The sequence below is a fragment of the Adiantum capillus-veneris genome, chromosome 27 (assembly GCF_014529385.1).
Source record: "Adiantum capillus-veneris isolate H3 chromosome 27, ASM1452938v2, whole genome shotgun sequence".
Lineage (NCBI taxonomy): Eukaryota > Viridiplantae > Streptophyta > Polypodiopsida > Polypodiales > Pteridaceae > Adiantum > Adiantum capillus-veneris.
Window position 1 is genome coordinate 33583934 of NC_140957.1, and position 13584 is coordinate 33597517.

The 13584-nt window shown below is 39.9% G+C and overlaps 1 pseudogene; it reads right to left on the reverse strand.

Moving 5' to 3' along the window:
* Window positions 1-5658: 5658 nt before the first annotated feature.
* Window positions 5659-13584, reverse strand: part of LOC147421746 (putative complex I intermediate-associated protein 30) — a 50987-nt pseudogene continuing 43061 nt past the window's right edge.

Genomic DNA, 13584 nt, shown 5'->3' on the forward strand with positions numbered 1-13584 from the left:
ATAGAAGTGGGCTCCTAGCCCCTTGCCCTAGACGGATCCCCTATCCACACTGTCTAGTCTAGCCCGTGGACGTAGTCCATGGCCATCCTAGTCCTTAGGTTACAAGACCCTTGTCCTGACATTACTCCCCCGTTAAGAAGAGTTTTTGTCCTCGAAAACAAAAGTGGAAAACCTTTTCTTAAGAACACTAATGTTTTCCCAAGTGGCACATTCTTCAGGTCGGTCTTTCCACTTGATTAAGGCTTGTTGTCATACGTGATGTCGTGTACGCAACTCATGATAATCCAGAACATGTTCAGGTTCATAGGGTAAGGTAGGAGGTTCAATGTAATCAACCAAAACCTGTTGGTCAATGACGGTGTCGTCCCCATGTAACGGCTTTCGTAGACGGCTTACATGAAACACCGGATGAATGCGAGAATGTGATGGTAGTAATAGTTTGTAGGCACGATCACCGACTCGCTTGAGTATTTTGAAAGGCCCACAATGGCGGAGATATAATTTTGATGTCGGTCCAGTTTTCAAAATTTTAGAATGTTCTGGCACACGTAAAAATACTTCCTCCCTTTGTTCGAAGGTAACTTGCCGACGTTTCTCATCAGCATATTTCTTATACTGATCCTGGGCTTGCCGAACATTCTGACGAGCAAGTTTCAGTATATCCATGTGGTCTTGGAGAAAATCCTTAACCTATTGGAGTTTTTTGGTTGCCAACCCCACTGTAATTGGTGGACTAGGTTGAAACCCGTACATGAACATGAAAGGACTAAAACCTATTGTGATATGCTTAGCACTGTTGTAGGCAAACTCGAGAATAGGTAAGTATTCTTGCTAGTCTGACTGTTTTTTGCTAATGTAGGCTGTTAGCATATCCTCTAGCACCTGGTTAACCTGTTCCGTTTGACCATCCGTTTCTGGATGATCAGCTGTACTGAGGTTTAGTTGTGTACCCAATCGTTTAAATAGAGCTCTCCAAAAGTGGCTGTTAAACTTGGGATCACGGTCACTAACAATGTTACTTGGCAAACCATACAATTTGTATAGATTGTCTACAAATAACTTGGCTAGTTCCGGTGTCTTAACACTAGGTTGGTAATGGGACACTTTTATGTCCTGTTAAGTGACCATTTTCCTTGAATTATGTCAAGAGTTTCAAAATGAATTTTGAGGTGCTATCTATCTAGAAAGTTGTCTCATGAGCTGAAAAAAACTCGACATTTTTTTCGAATATCAATTCCATCTTTAACCTTGTCCTTGCACAACATTTCACAACCTAAACTGTGTGAAAAAACGGGTCTTGTTTTTGGCTTTTTTCAACTTTTTGGAACTATACCACTCTAGAATTCATGTTTGTGAGGTCTATAATGCTAGAGAACTATCTTTAGTAGTCCTCAACATGTCCTGATGCTTCTAGGGAGAAATAAATGTTAAAGTTGTAAGTTATGACCAAATTACAAAAATTGTCAAATCGTGTTTTTTAGCCAATTTTAGCTCTTCTATGATTTTTTTGGTGGCTTTCATGATATCCAAATGCATTTTTTATTTTCTATGTCGCATATTGTAACATAAAGCTAATATTCCTTGAGTTTTGGGGCACCTAATACCCTATTTTTCATAGTAGACAACGATGGTTGATTTTTTCAATTATAGAAGAAAACGAAACATTCTAGTATATCAAGTATAGATTTTTCAATATTGTTAGTTTCTTGTGACAACTACATGCATTTTGTAGTTAGTAACCATATCTAGTCATAAGGATCAAATTTGGCTAGATATTGAATAGTTTCTATGGGATTCTACAACTCATAATGTTGAACTCAGTTTTTTCATGTTTGCTGTATTTAGCACTTCATCTTTGTCCCCAAGATTCCCCTTTGTAAGAGATGTCTATCAGTGGAAAGCAATCTGTCTCTACCATGACTGAAGCTCCAATAAAGTATTCTTTATCAGACCTTATAGCAGTAGCAATGCCCCAAAGTTCTCTCTTAACCTGTGGGTAGCCTCTTTGGTGAGCATTGAGTACTTTTGCTCCAAATCGAACCACATACCTTTTACCTTCTTCATCATCTTGACCTATAGCCCAGCCAATACCTGTTGGGCTAGTGTCAACTGTTAAGATTACTGGCCTTCCGCATTTGTAGTCAACGTTCCTCAAGGTCGGAGCCTCAAGGAGAATCTTCTTTAATTTCCTCATAGCTTGTGTGTGAACTTCTTCCCAAACAAATCTTTTACCTTTTCTCAACAGTTGATAAAGCACTTCTGCAACATGAGCAAAATGTGGCAGCCAAATAAGTGCACCCAGAAATTGATGAACTTCAATAACAGAAGAGCACGTTTCCTTCATCTTTTGAATAGCTTCAACTTTAGCCGGACTTGGCCTTCTACCTTCTGGACTGCACATGTGCCCTACAATTAGAACCTCTTTGGCACCAAAAGTTGATTTTTGCCCTAAAGTGTTAAGTTAACTTCTTCAAGCCTAGATAAAATAGCATCACAGTCAGCAATATGTTGAGCAATAAAATGTCGGCACCCCCTCTGATCTTTTACTTCATCTTTTGAGCCTTCCTCACAGCCCTTAATCGGTAGATCATCAATGAAAGGCATATTAACATGTGGGATAAAGTCCCTTAATACCTTATTCATGCCGTTCATCATATGAGCTACAGAATTAGTAGCATCCTACGGTAGAGTGCACATCCTTACCAATCCGAGAGGTGTACACATCGTAGTAAGATCCCTGTTCTCTAAAGCTAACTGAAATTGATCATATCCAAAATAAAGATCACCCATAGAGTAAATTGACCTACCTGCAAAAGCCTCAGCAAATTCACCCACAATTGGGCCGGTACCCACATTGCGGATTGTTACCTTGTTAACAGACTGCATATCCTGTATAAACCTTAAAGCACCATTTTTCTTTGGAATAGTGAACCATCAGTTAGAGTATGGCGCACATGATGGTTCCAGGATTCCCATTTGTATCTTCTCATTAAGCAAATTGATAAGCTTTGGCAAGTGAGCTTTAGGAACAGGAATAGGACGTAAGCTCCATGGCATGTGAGGAATAGTGAATATAACCATAGGTGCAACAACACTTGGATCCACACAGCCAATCTCGCTTGGCTCAAAGGCAAAAGCTTTACCATGTTTTTCAAGCATACCTTGAAAACACTTGATTTCCTCTTCGTTGAGAAAACCATCTTCTCCCACCTTCAGTTGCTGCAATGTCTCTTTAGTGAATTTGTGCCCAATGTTCTTAGGATTTCTGAGCATAGGCTATCGAGAAGCTTCTTTAATTACTTCATCACTTCCCTCTGGTAGAGGTGTAGCCACAGGTCTCACTTTCTTTGCAACTGTCTTGTACTTCGTCTCTACCTGTGCTTCAACTTCTTTATCCAAGTCATCCTCAATATGCATAAGTGCCTCGTATATGTCCATTGAGTGCACTTTAACAACTTCAGTTCCACTTTCTAACCTGTTCTTCTTGATATCCTCAAGCTCTAACATAGTATCAACATAAGAGATCTCTTCGAAGATTCCTGAAATCGCATCATCCGGTTCTAGCACATCACATCCCTGCAAGTCACTTTGAATGCTTGAAACATATTGTTTCTCTCACTAAGTTAAATCATTAAATTTCCTGTAAGATACTGAACCCTCAGATGTCAACCCTAGAAATCGTGAAGAGAAGGTTTCTCTTTGCGAGAACTTCTCCTCACTTGCACCACCATAGTCCCGCTTTATAGTGGCACCCCAAGAAAATCCTGAGCAAATCTTTGTTCTTTAAACTCCTTACGTATCTTTGGCATTGGACCCCGGGGAGGTCACCTAATAAAAATGTAGCCTATCACGTGAGTTCAACATAAGGGTATTTAAAGTTCTTGAAACTTACCAAAAAATATATATAGAAGGGCTTTTTTTTTCTAATTTGAAAAAAACTTACAAATTTTAAAAGAAAAGGGTACATTATATTCTTAACAAAATTGACAGATAAGGGGTTTTATAAACATGTCTTGAACGCACGTGATATGGTAGTTTTACACATAGTGAACCCCCAGGGCATTGGACGATCACGTAAACTGTCTTTGTTTCTAACATGATCAACACATACAATTAGAAATTGAACCGTTCTTACCATCTCGTCTTTGAACCCTGGAAAAGGCCGAGCCATCATCCAACACCTTATTTTCCATCCGCACAGCCGTAATGTAGGGTTGTCCTAGAATCAACGGGTAGGAGGAATGCTCCTGTATATAAAAGTTTTGCTCATCACATACATCCCCAATAGTTACCTTAACATTTGTGTATGCACCGTAAAGATCTCCAGGAAGCATGTTGGAAGCTCGAATTCGCCACCCGTGATCCACATCAATAGGCCACTTCCCCTTTTGGTGCAAATTCTTTGCCATGAGATTGATTTCTGAACCATGGTCTATGAGGCTAAGACCGGCTCCTCAATGTCGCCAAGATTTACCACTGTTTCTGTCATGGCTCTTGCCCAATGAGTCCTCAAAAAGTGACTCTTGGGTATAACTTCTTCATCTTCACCGTCATTAAAATGCATGTTTCTTACCTCAGGTATAATCGGGCGTGGAACCACCACAGGCTTTGTCTCTTCTTCTTCAAGATCTGCTAAGTACTCTTCATAGTCTTCCAAAATTGCTTCAATGTGATGAACCACTTGGCTTTTAATTGGATCTGACTCTTGATCACTCGGTACCTGCCGCTTTCTTTTTATAATGTTGATGATCTCATCATGGAACTCGCGCTTAGCAATTCCAAGAATATCCCCCAAGTGAGCTTCACTTTACTATTCAGGATACGTTCGTCAAAAACTTTCTTCAAATTTGTAGCCAGTTCAATATCAGACTTGAGTTTATACGAGGGCCCTTTAGGCTTACCTTGCTTCTTATCCTTCGGAGCCTCTTCCATAACCACCTCCGGGGCAGGTTTAGGAGCTGGCACTTCTTCTTTCTTATTTCTGGATCTCGTTGACCTTTTTGATGCCCCAATCACCTCTTCATCTCTTTTCCGCTTCTCTTCCACCATAGCTTCATTGGCTTGAGCTTTAGCAATATAAGCATATATCGAAAGAGAATCAACTGGATCAGTCCACCTAGTGGTTTCTCGAATTGAATTCCCCACCTATCGTAGCTTTCCGTATGTTACCTTACCTGCTTCTACTGTCTTTAGAGCATATGGACAAAACTGTCCCTTTGCACCTGTACCATCATCATCTTCCTTACCACAAACTTGCAGCCCATATGCAGCTACTTCCACAAGGGCAACATTATGCTGTATTTCCTCCACTATCTTCTTCATTCCGCCTCTGCCAAAGTTCAAGCGGAGCAGTTCCCCTGTCGCCCTGAGATGAATCTTCTTGTCTTTCCAGAAAACCACATCCTTCTTATAAGCTTCATCAAACTCATGACACTCTCTCACAAACCTGTGGTCTTCACTATCGCACCACAAGCATCGATCCCAATTTTTATGTGGTGGCTGCTGCTGCTTAGGTTCAAAAGTAGACGCCTTTGCAGCTAACCCTTCAAATTTAACAGTTTTAAAATTTAAACTTAGTTCTTGAATACCTTTAACGAGATCGTCAAGAACAGGCCCCTCCACTTTGGGTAATGTAGAGGGAGGCTTCTCTTTAAGCTCTCATTTATCATCATCCAGTACCTCAATCACGATTTTCTTATCAGCCCGCTTCTGTCGTTTTACGATCATGTTCACCGCTTCAGATACTATTTTCCAATCTGATGTCAATCCCAGTTCTCCCGTCGGATCCTCCAATAATTGCACCAAATTCTTTTTTAGTCGCGGATCAACAGCTTGAATAAACAATTCCACATTTTGATCCTTCAAGGAACGTTGTTCTGCTGATGATAACTAATCAAACTTCTTTTCAAACTCTCGCAATAGTTCTCGTATAGATAAATTTTTACCCTTCTTCTGCACCCACTTCATAAAACTCTGTCTGGTCACCCGTTAATAATCCTCCAGAATGATATTCCTCTTACAGCGCCTTCTTAAAATCCCGTCAGTTTGGCCCTTGAGCCGCTTGAATTTCTTTAATCCGGGCCCTAAGTTCTGGCACTGCAATCAGATGAAATCCTTCCACTGAATCCTGGTCTTCAATACCATTATCTTCCATAACTTGCTCATACAAATTCAAAATTTTGAAATATCTTGGCCCTCAAACCGTTGCAGCTTTTCCGTAACTTTTTGAAGAGCTTTACAAATCCGGTTTTGCAAATTATGTTGCTCCTGGGTAGCCTGTTGCTATTGCATGTATGCTCCAAATTGCTGCATGGCTGCTTCTTGTGGTATAGACGTATGCTTCAACAATTTTCCCACCCCGGCTCGGTTTCGCGTCGGGCTCACCAGGTGTCGGGGGATATGTGTTCGAAACTTGAGCCAGGTCAGCACCGGGCTGCTGGCTGTGGAAAAATTGAGTGAAAAGTTATCGTACCGCACAATACAACAACAATTAATTACTCAGTAATACTATTGACGCACAAAACTTGCTTGAAAATTGGTAACACCGACGAAACTGATACACAATCGAGAAGAAGTGTCGTTAACGACACCATTAAATAATGCTAATGACAATTAAGGAGCTTAAACTCCCATTATAGATCACTCCGGGCCGTTAACAGCTCCGCAATCCATCAAAAAGAGATAATTAGACTAATTTGCCTGCTGACAAGGAAAATCCTATTGTGTCGATTCTATCTGGTTAATTTGTCTTCAATCAATGTCTATGCCGAAAGTATTTCTTCTCCTATGACTGCTTACAAGCCTTGATGATATCTCCTTGCATAAGCCGATGAGGAATAGTCTCCTTGGTGCCTTGGTTGCAAAGACTTTGATTGAGCCTTGCCGAGGTCGATAGAGAGAGAGATCGCCTTTGCTTGGGTTGGAGGTTGAGAGAGAGAGCTCGCCCAATCCTTGGCTTGGTTTTGATTGTTGAGAGAGAGACAGCTCGCCCTTTGGCTTTGGATTTGATTCAAGGTCAAGGGAGAGAGCTCTTGACTTCGAGATCAAGGGAGAGAGCTCTTGCCTAGCTTCCCTCTTGCTTAGTTTCGATGGCGATCAAGAGAGAAAAAACCTTGCTTAGCTTACCCTCTTGCTTAGCTTCGATGGCGATCAAGGGAGCTTGCTTCTTCCCTTTCCTTCAGATCTTTTCTCGTACATGTAAAAGTGTGTCCACTCATGCAAAAACTCCCGCTATTAATAGCTCTTTGCTCCCCTTGCAGTAGCGCCGGCGTCATTGACGTGGCACGTGAAACACTGTGATGACATGGCAGGCCCGAACAGTGACCAGTGCCAAATCAGTCGCCACTGGGACCGAAATGAAGCGCAAGGGGATTTTAATCATTTTTCCCTTCTTCGCCTACATCTTCTAAGGCCGGAGCCGGCTCGCGCGAGTAACTCTCTCCCTGCTACGCCCTCTGCATACTTTTTTCTTAATGAAATAGGGTTACCCCTTTTTGATTTACCAAGTGGGCGGCCTACATTGGACGGGCGGCCATTAATGGGCGATATTGGGGGGGCGGCCATTATATGAGCCTTAGGGTGGCCAATTTAACTTAGTGATGGGCTTAAGGTTGGTAGCCAGTCTTAGGCTTTGTAAGGGCACCACATTTGGCCTACACTTTGGCTTGGGAACCATTTGACGAGAAAAATTTTGCATATAGTACCAGCCGAGGCTTGCCAAGCTTCTCCATTGAGCGGCCGTAATCATTGTAAGGGCATAACATTTGGCACAAATGCCGACCAATGCAATGCATAGCATAACATCATTATTTTCAAAATCCCCTAGCTAGTAATATTACCATGAATTTTTGTGCCTGTAAATGTCCTCGAACAGTGCCACTAGCCTGCTAGATACAAGTATAAGTGATTGCATTTGAGCAATGACCCCCGATTTGTATCTGCTTACGCCATAGCCGTGTTGGGCATTTCCTGCTATCAACAACCTCCAATAAATAATATTCTTGTCAGGCACAACATATCAACCAAAGTGTTGCTGCATGACATTCCAAACCTCGGTCAAAGTAAAAAAAAAAAATTCCCAGATGGCACACCGACTGAGCGGATCAAACTGGTACAGAGGCGACCCCCGACGAATCTTTAAAGGCTAATATCTTGGCAACCGAAACTTTGATCACTAATTTCAAAAGACCGACGTGCTCCACAATGTGAGCACTTCAGGTCTGCGCATTCATTTCATTTCTGTCACCTCAGCTGCAGTTTCCCAATCCGGTACGGATCTGCAATCAAATTAAGCTTCAAAGTGCCATAATTTCTTCACCATAACTCCAATCAACGACCCGTAAAGACAGACCGATAGAGCACTTCAAGCACTACAGTTCTAGATCATACTCTCTCATATGTGTTCAATGCAAGCATACTCCTTTTTGGCATCATTGAGACATCTGTTGGCCCTTCTAAACCGCATCTAGCATACATTAATCATTAAGCTTTGCCTGCTATCAAGCTCTGATCACTGCTCACTTAATGTGTAGGCTTCAAAGAAGCTTAGCTTGCATTTCTTTACTTTTTTTCTCTGCATGGCAGACGACAACGGTAGGTGTATATAGAGATCTGGGTTTTTCCCTTGATCCCCCAAGGGTTTTTTCATCCACAGTTAGGGACCCTTATTTCATCCACAATTAGGGTTTTTTCATCCACAATTCGGGACCCTTATTTGAGCGGGGGTGTTGAGCTTATATGTGAAGCTACTCAATATATGGCTTCTCTATATACGGCACCCAGGTCCCCTCTATATATACATCATCTCATGTGTGTATTCTACACACTTTGGGATTCTATTTGATATAGAGAAGCCATATATTGAGTAGCTTCACATATAAGCTCAACAAGGAGAGAATGTGAAAAGGCTTGCCCGCATATTGCTTTACAGTGATGCCAAAAAAAAAAATCTTCGTGCAACTTTTGGTAATTCTTAATCTACATTGTATTTATGGATTGTTTGAAACGAGTGTTATAGAGCTTTTCACATAAATATATATTTGTCATACTAATTTACCTGAAAAGACAAATTAGTTCTTGTTAAAATAGTTTAAATGGGTTTGATAGATTACTCAACGAGCAAATTTTTCCATGATATATTTATCTGTGGTTAAGTGAACTAATGTATTGTATATATGTTTTCCAATTGGTTTTTGTAACAATGGCAGATGATAAGAAGACGTATTCTCTGAGTTTTACTTTTCAAATTGCTCCAACCGGCATGTCACCGGAGCAAATGCGTTTTTTCTTCTCACATTTCTCCCCAAAATAGTGTGCATACGCACACCAATTTTGGACAGCAGGTCCTTCTAGACCATCTATAGTTTCTCTAATCCCTCAAAACAACATCCCAATTACACCAACTGGTCGATCTACACAAGAGCTTGTGCTTTCTCATTCCTCTTTGAGACAACATAGATATTGTCATCCACATGGTGAGGGTGTGGGTGGGGGTGGTTGTTATGATAGTGGTGCTACCAATGCGTCCACACCTTCACGAGAACGTCCACCTCTCTCTTCAGTAGATAGTATGAAAATGGCTACACCATGTACACCCTGGGGATTACATGAGTTTGATCCTAGCAACGTGTACAAGACTAGTGATGGGGCACCAATTATGGAAAGGTCCAGAAAGGCCATGCTTTTTATAGTGCAGTTTGGGCACTCTGTGATGGAGTGTTGAGATGCTTAAGACGTGGAGAGAAATAATTACATCATTGATGCCATTCACAAAGAGTATATCCAACAGAGGGATGCGATCCAATCTCCAATGACTGGACTATAGTAGACAGATTCATTAAGCAAGCACATTTCCTTCCAATTAAGAAGACGACCACGAGACAAATACAAAGCTAGTGAGCCAAAGTTGGCATGTTTAGGTGTAAAAGAGTAGGTAGGGATTTCTCGAGAGCAACAGAAGCATCTAGGTAGATTTTAGGAGCAGCGAGCTGCAGCCAACGCACGCTTGGATTTTGTAGGATCTTCTCATCTTGGAAGTGGAGGCTATGAGACTCTTTGACATGAGTTTGTATGCGTCATATACTATTTAAATATCATATCTACATATTTGTTTCTAGTGTTTATCTTATGGTTAATTGTTTATATTAGAGGGGCTTGCCATGAAGCGTTCTCCGATGGGTAGAGAGGAGAAATATGAGTTCGAGCATGGACTATCAGTTCTTCTTTGGCAACTTCAGGATGAGGGAGAGGCCATCGATTGGGAGGCCTTATCTTTATCAGTATGACTGAGTATATATTTTCATTTGTACATGTTGATGTATAGCGATTTATGTTTTGGTTCATATATACTTTTAAACAGTAGTTGTTATGTTTATGGTTATGTCCATTTTGGTTATAGTTTATGGTTTCAAAATTTGGTTATGGTTATGTTTTGCAATTCACACGATGATTATGGTTATGGTTTTAGAATTCCGGTTATGGTTATGGTTTCAAAATTCAATTATGGTTATGTTTTGCAATTTACACGATGGTTGTGGTTTTAGAATTTGGTTATGGTTATACACTATGAAAATCTTTAATTATTTACTGTGGTCTTTTACTTCGTTTTGTAGAGAGAATGTCCAAAATCAACAAGAGAGAGAAGGGAGAGGAGGGCGGAGGTGTTTTTTTTTGCATTTTACATATTATCGTGAGTATTTTTATGAGTATTACCATGATATTTATTTCTAATATTGCTGCTACTATTACCGCGTTTATTCCTAGAGCACGATTTAGTGCCTAAACATTCAAATTTTGGCTTAAACGTCCCCCCCTCCCCCCCAAATTTTGGTGTTTTACCTCCTCTTAATAAAAATTAAAGAACATTATATAAAATTTTTAAATTTTAAAAAAAGAAATATGAAAAAATGGAATTACAATAGTTAACTATGTAGTATTACACTTGGTTACAACTAAAGTAGTCAATATCACTTGATTAACATAATTTAGCATGTTTCACAAAATTAGAGAGAGGATGTCACGCGACACGGGAGACCGAAATACATTGATAATGAACAAAAAATATACAGAGTACGTAGAGTAAATAGATGAAATAAAGAGTCTGTATGGATACAAGGTAATCATTACAAGAAGAGCATAGCTCGTTTCATAACCTCCCGACCACCCCCGAGCTATCTCAATCACACTCTCACTCTCAATCTCAATCACAATCACACTCACACTCTCAATGTCAATCTCTTGATGGCAACAACGATCATAATCAAAATCGCAACACGATCACAATCTCAATATCATGACACCATGCATCGTCTACAAAATAGCCAAAAGAACATACTCGTGCAACCAAATCAACACGGTAATCAAATTCAAAACATCACTTTGTACCATCATAAAAGAGTATAATCACTTCTTGATTAGATCAAACAAAAGAGATCTTACCTGTGTATATATGTTTGTAAGCTAACCTGTTGCTCCTTGTAGGTTACCCTGTTGCTGTTGGCAATTTGTTTCTGTCATAACTTAATCAAACGAACTCAAAACATAGACTTCCAGGTACTCAAAACGACGGGAATAGGTCTGGTCTACAAGGCTACGTAGAAAGAATTACGAATAAACAGCTTTCTTTGGCTAAAAACTCTACTTTTAGATCGCGACTCCTAAAAACACTATTTTTGGGTCTCCACTACTTTTTCAACTCATTTTAAGCCTACCCATGCATTATAAAACACATAAATATAACACATTGATACTAATAAAAATCTCAGTTTTAATTACGTTTTTATTATACTGTTCATAGACAGACTATCTGTTGTTCATTAATCTTTATGAAATATGTCTTTGGTGTAGTATTTGAAAAGAAGAGAGTATATTTTCTCTCTTGATATCTTAAACTCATTCATATAAGCTCTGTCTAATAGACTATTCAACAATCTTTCAAATCGTGCTAAACGAAAGATATGGCTTACTACATTCTTTTCGACTTTAAGAACTTCAAATTTATTCCTATTACATTCTCCCCTTATCAAAATTAACTCTGTCCTCAGAGTTGGAAAGAGGTTTTTTTTTTTTTAAAAACATACAAAACATCAAGTTCAATCTAAGAGGAATCTTTTACATGATAAGAAGAATCCTACTTCTAAGTTGTCTAACTCTATAATCAAATTGGTTTCTAGTACTGCGTTCACATCTTTTCTTTAGGTTAAGATTTCAAACAGGAATTTACAAACACACATAAGTAATCATGATAATACAAATAATCCTTATGTAAACAAAATTTCTTCTCAACCATCTCTCTTAATTTTTCGATTTAATTTATCAGCCAGATTAGAGGACAAGAATCAATGTGTACTACTCGAATCAATTAAGAAATTCAATTTCAAATCTTAAATTTTATGCATGACTTTGATCATAGAAGCTTTCAAATGATGCATCAAAGACATAAAGCATCATAAAGAAGAGTTAGATGACTTACCTTTATCATCCGCATCGTCAATAGTCTCCAATTCAACCATCTTCGTACATGTTTCCTTATCAATGGCTTTGTTCGGGCATTTGAAAGTCTGATGGCCTTACTCTTCTTGAAACTTGATTGATCTCGCAGCTTCTCCCGCATCGTCATCGTCTTGATCATCGCTCCTCTTTCGTTTCTTCTTCTTTGATCCTTCATCTCTTGGGGACTGCGATGGACCGTTTCCATGTTTAACTTTCATCTTCTCCTCCACTTTGTCTTCTTGCACCAGCTATTCTCTTTCCTTTATCTGCTTCCCCATATCTGTTAAGATCTTCATTGAGCTATCGAATAATCTCCTCTTGTTCCTTCAATCACTGTTGATATGCTTCTATTAGGAAAAAAATGGACTCTGCATGGGGGACAAAGTCTTTGAATGGGGCTATTTTGGTAGGGTCTCCTCCAACTTTGACCCCTAAAAAGGTAGGGGGAAGGGGGGGGTAACCATTTAAAAAGTAGGTAAGGGGGGGGGTAAACCATTTGAAAAGTAGGGGGGTAGGGGGTCTTCTCTCTCTAGCTTTTTGGCCAACTTGTAAGTGTCCTCTTAACTCTCCCATGCCACCTAAGCAAATCCGTGGGTCAAAGAGGTCAAAAAAATGACTTTTTTCAAAAACTTTCAAAAAAACTCTATTCCCCCCTAAAAAGTACCCCCAACATATACACATAATAAAAAAAAATATTTTTAAGTTAAATTACTCATAATTCAACATTTTTTGACTCCCTCCTAAACTTTTAGGAAATTCCCCCCAAAATTGAAAACTTTCCCTCCTAATATAAGCTCCTCTCCTACACCCATTCCCCTTGCACCTGCACCTGCTGCTACACCTACACACCCATCTCTCCATCCTTCAAGCTCTATCTCTCCATCCTACAATACCTCTTGACGACGTGACCAATGTCCCAGCAAGCTCTTCACGCGGTAGGTCTCCAGGGATTTTCCTACGCCTATCTCAAGAGTATGTTCCGACAAAGAAAACATGCTTGGGTACATTACCTTCAGCCAACGAACGCCGCGCTCAAGGGGAGAAGAATGTGGATCTCTGGACATACGGATGCTTGTATCCAAAGGATCCTTCTCT